Consider the following 8,862-nt stretch of genomic DNA (forward strand, 5'->3'; position numbering starts at 1 on the left):
GATGCCACCCGAAGGTTGCAGGAACAGCAACTCATATTCCGCCTGGGAACCCTGCAGCCATATGGTATCAATGTGGACTTCACCAGTTTCAAAATCTCCCCTTCCCCCACTGCATCCCTAAACCAGCCCAGTTCGTCTCCTCTCCCCACTGCACCACACAACCAGCCCAGCTCTTCCCCCCCACCCACTGCATCCCAAAACCAGTCCAACCTGTCTCCGCCTCCCTAACCGGTTCTTCCTCTCACCCATCCCTTCCTCCCACCCAAAGCCGCACCCCCAGCTACCCACTAACCTCATCCCACCTCCTTGACCTGTCCGTCTTCCCTGGACTGACCTATCCCCTCCCTACTTCCCCACCTACATTCTCTCCACCTATCTTCTTTACTCTCCATCTTCGGTCCGCCTCCCCCTCTCTCCCTATTTATTCCAGTTCCCTCTCCCCATCCCCCTCTCTGATGAAGGGTCTAGGCCCGAAACGTCAGCTTTTGTGCTCCTGAGATGCTACTTGGCCTGCTGTGTTCATCCAGCCTCACATTTTATTATCTTGGAATTCTCCAGCATCTGCAGTTTCCATTATCTCTGTACAAAGTTCCAGCCTGGGAATTGAGCCCAGGACTTTCAGACTCAGAATCAAGGATGCTATCTTGAGCAAAGCCAACATTTAAACAGAACAAGTGAACTTAACAGCTTCTCGCCAAACATTTATCATCTTAACAACTCACAGCACAGAAAGAGATCATTTGTCCCCCATCCAACTCTACAATTTCCCCGTAACCTTACAAAATCACGAAACAATGATATCAGAGAGATACTTAGAGAAAAGAAATGCAAAATAAAATCTGAGTTAAAAATGCTTATTTTCATTAATTTGCCTTAATTACTAATGATGTGGAGTAGACTGGAGATAGCAAATTACAAATCAGTGCTGGCTGGATCTTCAGCTTGGTGAAGCAGGATCAGGCTGGACAACGACAATGTTTCTCTTGAAAGTTTTATGCGTAAACAGTGTCTAACGCATACGAGAAGTGATCACATTAGGAGCCATTAGAGGGATAGGGAAATGCCAAAGATAAAAATGATCAAAAGTGTACACTTAAACAACACATTTTTTCGTTAAAAGTATAAATTTTGAGCAAGTTATTATTTTCTTAATAAATCAGTACTGACCTTGACTTTCAAGTTCCGCCTCATCTTCAGTGAAGCTAGTTCAGCTGGTCCAAAGAGAAGCCTGTTGAACGATTTATAATTTGTGTTTCTCTTTACGTCTCAGCCTCCGTGAATGAGGTTAATTGTCAAATGACTTCAATCGGATCGTTGTGAAAACTGCGACAATGGTGCATTTCTAGGCTGTCACAGAAAGGTATGTGGGAGGTACTGAGCAATGAACTCTCAGGCGCTCGTTGGGCTTTTTCAAAGGCAACGCGAGTCACACTGATTTAAATCGTTTCAAGGTGAAGAACTTGTACTGGTGATGTTCCAGGTGACAGGTAAATGAATAATCCTTTCGTTCTCTGACCGAAACAACTTCCTGTTTATCAGCTGTAGATTTAATAAACCGCAGAGTTGCCACTGAATCTCCTCTGCCCGGAACGACAACGCTTCTAGATGGGAAAGGACACTTCAAAAAGCTTCACACAAACCGGAAACCAAATGCACGTATTTACACCTTTTTTTTGTTTTACCAGATTTCATAATTTAAAATAAAATGACGCAAAGACACTTGATCCTCCCCACTGGCACGCAAAATCAGAGAGAATATGTCTCAGCTCTCATTCTCTGGCCGGATGTCCTTCTCTCACCTTCGGGACACAGTGAAAAGCTCTTCATGCAGTTGCCCCACATGAAGGGAGGGTTAGAACTGTGCAGACTTTGGCAATCAGCATCGTTGGTGCATAGAAACAACTGTAAATGAACTCTTGTTGAAATATTTTAAAATTTGCTCCCCATTTACGCCCACCGCCGCGTGATTCAGTTGTGCAACCTTAGAATATTGACGGAATTTTGTCTGTAAGTGACCGTGTAAGTACAATGCATTCGAGTTTCCTCGTTCTTCTGGGATCAGTCAGGTATGTGTCTCCGCCCAGAAAACTGGTCGGCCTCCCCTCTGCTCCCGGAATTTCGGTTCGCCCTGAAGTTTTATCGCATTCTCTCAAAACCGAGATGTTAGATAAGACCAGACACACAGAACTGTAGAATAATACAGTACATAAGGAAGTCACTGAGCACTGGCTGTTCGGGGTTAGCAATGCTTTTCCAAAGCCTTTTGCTTCTCATCTGAATGAAATAATCCATAAGGAATTTAGAGACAAATGAAGTGTCCAGGGAAGTGAGTATCATCACAACGAGGGGCACTTCAGTAATAAAGGCATAGCATAATAGGGTAAAACAGGAGAGGTGGGTTATGTTAGATCAGGCAAGTAGGTTTCTTTAACAGAATTAGGTGATTGTGTCACTGTTACATCATGCCAAGTGACATTCTTGTATCAGCACCATCTTGAATACTTACTTCTGTACTTTGTAATCCAACAGCAAAGTGTGTTAGTCAGCCAGCGTGCGTGCACATTACAGCGATGTGCTAGCTTTGTCGTGTATTTCGTAGGTCCAGAAACAAGTCTTCAGACAATTGTTCCCAGTATACACCAGTCTCAGTGTTCATTACACTACAGTTAACAGAATGGGCCAGATTTTCTGAGGAGTGGCAATCTCATGTCACCTTTTTTTTTGTACAAAAAGAGGGAATTCTGCATTTCTGAAATGCAAAAATGCAGATTGTACTTCCATTCTGATAATTCCTTTGTAGTGCAGAGCTGTCAAAGGAAGATAAAGTCACTCCACCATTTCATAGCAGTCAGGTGCCGTATTCTACCATTTAAAGTACCAAATTAGAAGGCATGAAATGCAATGTGGGCATAGTGCCAACGTGAACAAAACGGCAAGAAGCCCTGGTAAGTAACGCAGTGTGTTGAAAGGTGAGTCACTGTCTGGAGAATCCCTAACATCTGAGTTGCTGTTGTTGCCTGGTTATCAGGTCCAATTTAGTTTCTGGTCAATAGTAAATCCCGAGATGTTTGTAAGTGAGAGTGGTAGTACTGTAATGGCAATGCAGTTGAATGTGAAGGGGCAATAGTTAAATTATCTCTTGTTGGAAATAGCCATTACCTGGCACTATTATGGCATAAGACAACAAAATGTGAAGCTGGATGAACACAGCAGGCCAAGCAGCATCTCAGGAGCACAAAAGCTGACGTTTCGGGCCTAGACCCGATGAAGAGTCTAGGCCCAAAACGTCAGCTTTTGTGTTCCTGAGATGCTGCTTGGTCTGCTGTGTTCATCCAGCTTCACACTTCGTTATCTTGGATTCTCCAGCATCTGCAGTTCCCATTATCTCTATTATGGCACAAATGTTGCTTATCAGTTATCAGAGCAAGTCTAGATGTTATCCTGCATGTAGACACACCATGAAGATCTGAAATAATGCCGATATTGTGCAATCATCAGGAACCATCCTCACTGCTGCCCTTATGATGGCAGGAATGTTATTGTTGAAACAGCTGAAGATGCTTTAGCCTAAGACATGACACTGAGAAATAGCTGCAGTAATGTTCTGGAGCTGAGATAATTGGTGAAAGTCAACCATAGACAGTTTCATTTTTGCTAGATATGATTCCAACCAGTGAAAAGTTTTCCCATTAATTCCCACTGACTCTTGTTTTCCTGGGACTCCAGTTGTTTTTTTTTCCAAGCTTGGACCAAGGCTGTAAAGAGGTCAGGAGCTGAGTTGCACTGGCACTGATGATATCTTGATCCATGAGATATCATAATGTCTGCTGTGACACCAAGGATTTCAGACAAAATAATTCAACTAATGCACATTGATCATAGCCAAGCAGAACAAATTCAACATGCTATAGCTGGGGACAACCAGGTCCAAGAACTAAAATGTTATCATTAGCGGGTGACCTAAACATATTAGGTAGGTTCCAGAACATGAGTATGCCTTTTGGTCATATAAATGTGAGTTGAGCCTATTGAGAAATGCTATCTTCCAAGGTAAGCATGCGTTTGTCTCCCAAATTTACATTAAAACATTTTGAACTATCTCCACATCAGGCACATGAGTACAGAAAGAAGCACAAGCCTGGCATGAAAACCTGTCTATAGCGCTGGGATCAACAAAGACAGAGATAAATTGTATAAAGATCTTTTAAATTTTTCTGCATTTGTGACTATGGACTCATATTGGAAAAAGTGTATTGAAAACAAATATGTGAAACGATTTGCTTGCACATTTGAAAAGCAACTTATTAAAACTCACGATGTCATGTTTACACTGCTACTTTGTTCCAGCAGTGGGGAGGCTATTTGTACTCAGGTCGAGACCAGATGACATGCAAAGTGAAATTCAACTGGTAACTTTTGTTATGACTCCAGGAGTAGCAGGGCTTGATATTCAGTCTGCTTCCAAGTCAGCAATGGCAATTGATATGATTGTGTGAGGCATTTCAATTTTAATCAATCCTGGCAGAACCATTTATGCCACATCTCATTCCCTCTGAACCATGGTTTGAGACTTCTACAGATCTATTTAAAATCCATGGTCAAACTACATATTGAACACTGATCACTATTTGTTTTACATCAGATAAATAAAGGATATCACAGTACCAACACCACAATCCGTTAAACATTAGTTGAGATCTTCAGTATGCTAGATGGCCTGCAACAGCTTGTGTCAGGCAATAATCCAAGTAATGATTTGATTAGATTTATTGTTGTCACATGTATCTAGGTACAGTGAAAAGTTTTGTTTCATGTGCAGTAGAGGCAGATCATATGTACAGCTACAGAGAAGATGCACAGAAAATGAGATCAACATTAAGTGTAAAATTTGAGAAAGGTGCAGGAAATGGGGAGTCCAGTGTATCACATCTTCTGTGAAATATCCACAATCTAATAGTTCAGCAGAGCATACCTTATCACAGTTAAAACAATGATCACAAAGTGTAAGGCAACATGACAAGACTTCAGGATTGCTATGTTAAACTTGGAGTGACACCTCAAGACCTACATTCACCTGCAAAACTCATATGTTTAGAAAGCAAGTCTGTGCTGCAATTTCAACTCATATACTTCCTACCCAACTGGATGCCCAAAATTCCTTGTTGTAAATAGGAAAGAGACTGGTACTGGAACATGATTGAAAAGCGTGCAGTAAGTCACATTGGTTTCACCCAGGTCAAAATAAGTCTACATGGCAGTAACACCAACATTTAACCTTAAGACCGTAATAAGATCATAAGAAATTGGAGCAAGAGTAGGCCATTTGGCCCCTCAAGCCTGTTCTGCCATTCAATAGGATTATGGCTACTCCAACATTCATCAAATTCATTTTCTGGCATTTTCCCCATAATCCTTGAATCCCTTTTTGATCAAGTATCTTTCCATCTCAGCCTTAAATATACACAATGGCTTTGCCCCTACAGCTCCTTGTGGCAAGGAGTTCCAAAGACTCACAACCCTCAGAGAAGAAATTTCTCCTCAAGTTAGTCCATCATTCTGAGATTATGCACTCTGGTCATAGACTCTTCCATGTGGAGAAATATTCTTTCAGCACGATCCCATTAAGCCCTTAAGAATCCCATATGTTTCAATGAGATCACCTCTCATTCTTCTAAACTGTATTGAATTGAGTCCCAGATAATAAAGTGTGAAGCTGGATGAACACAGCAGGCCCAGCAGCATCTCAGCAAGCTTTTGTGCTCCTGAGATGCTGCTTGTCCTGCTGTGTTCATCCAGCTTCACACTTTATTATCTTGGATTCTCCAGCATCTGCAGTTCCCATTATCTTTGAATTGAGTCCCAACCTGTTTAGCTTTTGTTCATAAGACAATCCCTCCATATAAGGGATCATCCTAATGAACCTTCTCTGAACTACCTCGAACGAAAGGATATCTTTCCATAAGGGGATCAAAACTGCTCATAGTACTCTAGATGTGGTCTCACCAGTACCTTGCACAGTTGCAGTAATAATTTCCTACTCTTATACTTCAATCCCTTGAAATAAGGGCAACATTCCATTCGCCTTCCTAATTACCTGCTCCATCTTTGTGCTAGTTTTCTCTGCTTTGTGCACAAGTACCCCCAAGTTGCTTTGTGTTTCAGCGTTTTGCAGTCTCTCTCCATTTAAATAACATTCAGTTCTTTTGTTCTCCCATCCAAACATGAACAACTTCACAAGTTCTTATGACACAGTGGCTCAGTGGTTAGTACAGCTGCCTCATAGCGCCAGGGACCCAGGTTTGATTCCACCCTGGGGCAACTGTGTGGAGTTTGCACATTCCTCCCACTGTTCAAAGATGTGCTGGCTAGGTGGATTGGCCACACTAAATTTCCTGTAGTGTTTGGGGATGTATAGCGTAGGTTGGTTGTAGGAGGATCGATCTGAGTGGGATGCTCCAAGGGTCGGTGTGGACTTGTTCAGCAGAAAGGCCTGTTTCCACACTGTGCGGATTCTATTCTATAACTATAAGTGACATGGCCCTGATGGTTTGCATCCTGGGATCCTAAAAAATCTTGCTGCAGAGATAGTGGATGCATTAGTTGTGATTTTCTAAAAGGGGCCACTTAGCCTAAGATGTTGGAAAAGTACTGGAATCAGTTATTAAGGAATTAATAGCAGAACATTTGGAAAATCATAATTTAACCAAGCAGGGTTGGCTTGGCATAATTAAGAGGAAGTTGTATCTAATTTATCAGAACTTTTGAAGGAAGTCTCAACCGCAAATTGAAAATCGCGCGCCACCCGAGGCAGCAGTGAAGAATGCTCTGGATGAAATTTACACTGTTACAAATGTTCTTGAGATGAACTTCCCTGTGGCTGGAGACTTCAATCAGGCCAATTTCAAGATGGTGCTACCAAAATAACACCAACACGTCTCCTGCCCCACCAGAGGACCAAGCATCCTTGACCACTGCTTCACGATCATCAAAGACACCTACTAATCCATACCCTGCCTGCACTTTGTAAAATCAGATCACAATGCTGTGTTCCTCCTCCCACCTTGCAAGCAGTAGTTGAACCAGGAGGATCCTTCACGGAAAGTAGTACAGTGCTGGTCTGAGGCAGTGGAAGGCCTTTTATGGGAATGGATGGATTGGACCAGATTCAAGGAGACAGCAGACTACCTTTATGAGTATGCCACCACGGTCATGGATTTCATTAGAAAGTGCGTGGAGGACTGTGTGCCAGAGAAGTCAATCTATGTCCACATTATCAGATCCAAGATAGCCTCCTACCTGGTTGGCTCAATCACATATTGCTCTAGAAACCATCCCCTATACACTCTATGAATTCATTGTCATTTTTGCCCTTTCCAATTTGATTCATCCTATCAACAAGATTCAAGTCACCCATAGTTATTTCTCTATTCTATTTACATGCACCTGTTGTTTGTTGATTGTTTGGAGTCATGGAATAATACTTAGGCAATGTGCCCAAATCAAATTGTACAACATTACTATGAGCAAATGTGTTTTAAGATGGAACTGAAGATAAATTTAATTAGTATATGATACTCCACAGAAAACCAAATCTGATAATTAAGATACTGAAAGTCTTAAGTTAAGCCCAGATAAAAAGATGTAAACAATCAACGGAGCAGACACTGCACAATTGAAGTTTTGCAGTTATATCCTGAAAGCTATTCAGGAAATAGATCTACTCTTGTTATATATCCGGAAAATGTTATTTCAATGTGTAAGTCTATTTTGTTAGTAATTCTGTTTTTTTTATCATTTTCATTGTACATGTTCCCATGGGAGAAATCCATTCTTAGAAGGAATAGAGGTGATGTTGTAATATTGCATAAATCTACAGTCAGGCGAGCGTATACTTTTAAGAGACACGTGATGACTTCTGTATAACATTATGCTGGGTGATATCCTTGCATAATGATATCAGTCCTATCTTGAATAGCTATAAGTTAGTCAACAAGTTTGAGCTCACAGTACCACTATTTGTAATAGAGTTGTATTGTGTTAAGTTGCTGCACCAATAAATTTTCAGGTACCTCTTCTTAGTCTCATCGTTCAAGTTACCAGAGATAACATAATAAGCCTCAAGAACACAGTCATGATGATAGCTATTGTTCTGCTTCAGCTGACCTCTGAGGAAGGGTCGCCAGACCCAAAACATTAACCCTGACTTCTTTTTTCACAGATGTTGCCAGACCTGCTGAGCTCTTCCAGCAACTTGTGTTATTGTGTCAAGAGAATTGGTGTCTGTTACCATCAGATTGAAGAAGGCTTGCTGGATCTGAAAAATTAAATCTGCCTTCTCTCCACTGATGTTGCCAGACCTGCTGAGTTTCACCACAATTTCTGTTTTTGTGCGTAACAAATTAGTTACTCAAGCTTAAAAAGGACCACTGAAATACTGAACCTAATTATTAGATTGCAAGATACATGGTCTACATGCTTATAGAATAACATCAGAATTAGAAGCAGAAATATGCCAGCACCCTCTCTCGAGTTTGTTCCACCAATTAATAAGATCCTGCCTGATCAGATCTTGGACTCAGTTCCACTTTCATATCTATCTGTAGTCTGACTCCCTTGTCAATCAAAAATCTATTTAAAAATATTTAATGATCTTAAGTTCTGTGGCTTCATTCCTTCTACTGATTTGATTATGCAAACAAGATTCCACCCCCTCCACCAAATTCCCACTATTACCAAATTATTAGCTTCATCTCTACTTACAGTTTCCCAGTTCTGATCCCAGGATCTTTGCCCAAGCTTGGGTGATGCGAAAATAATCAAATTCTCAGAGCCATTCCATGGCTGAGTCACCTATGGAACAGG

At 41.4% G+C, this 8,862-nt stretch overlaps 1 protein-coding gene across 2 annotated transcripts in view; it reads right to left on the reverse strand.

The window, feature by feature from the left end:
• sh3tc2 (SH3 domain and tetratricopeptide repeats 2) overlaps window positions 1-2,103 on the reverse strand; it is a 112,392-nt gene extending 110,289 nt beyond the window's left edge. The window contains exon 1 of one of the 2 annotated variants that reach the window (XM_059650741.1): window positions 1,168-2,103. The gene's annotated coding sequence lies outside the window, so the exon portion shown is untranslated. The remainder of the gene's footprint in view (window positions 1-1,167) is intronic. The other variant, XM_059650742.1, reaches the window with a different exon arrangement.
• Window positions 2,104-8,862: the final 6,759 nt, after the last annotated feature.

This window comes from Stegostoma tigrinum, chromosome 13 (assembly GCF_030684315.1).
Source record: "Stegostoma tigrinum isolate sSteTig4 chromosome 13, sSteTig4.hap1, whole genome shotgun sequence".
NCBI classification, from domain to species: domain Eukaryota; kingdom Metazoa; phylum Chordata; class Chondrichthyes; order Orectolobiformes; family Stegostomatidae; genus Stegostoma; species Stegostoma tigrinum.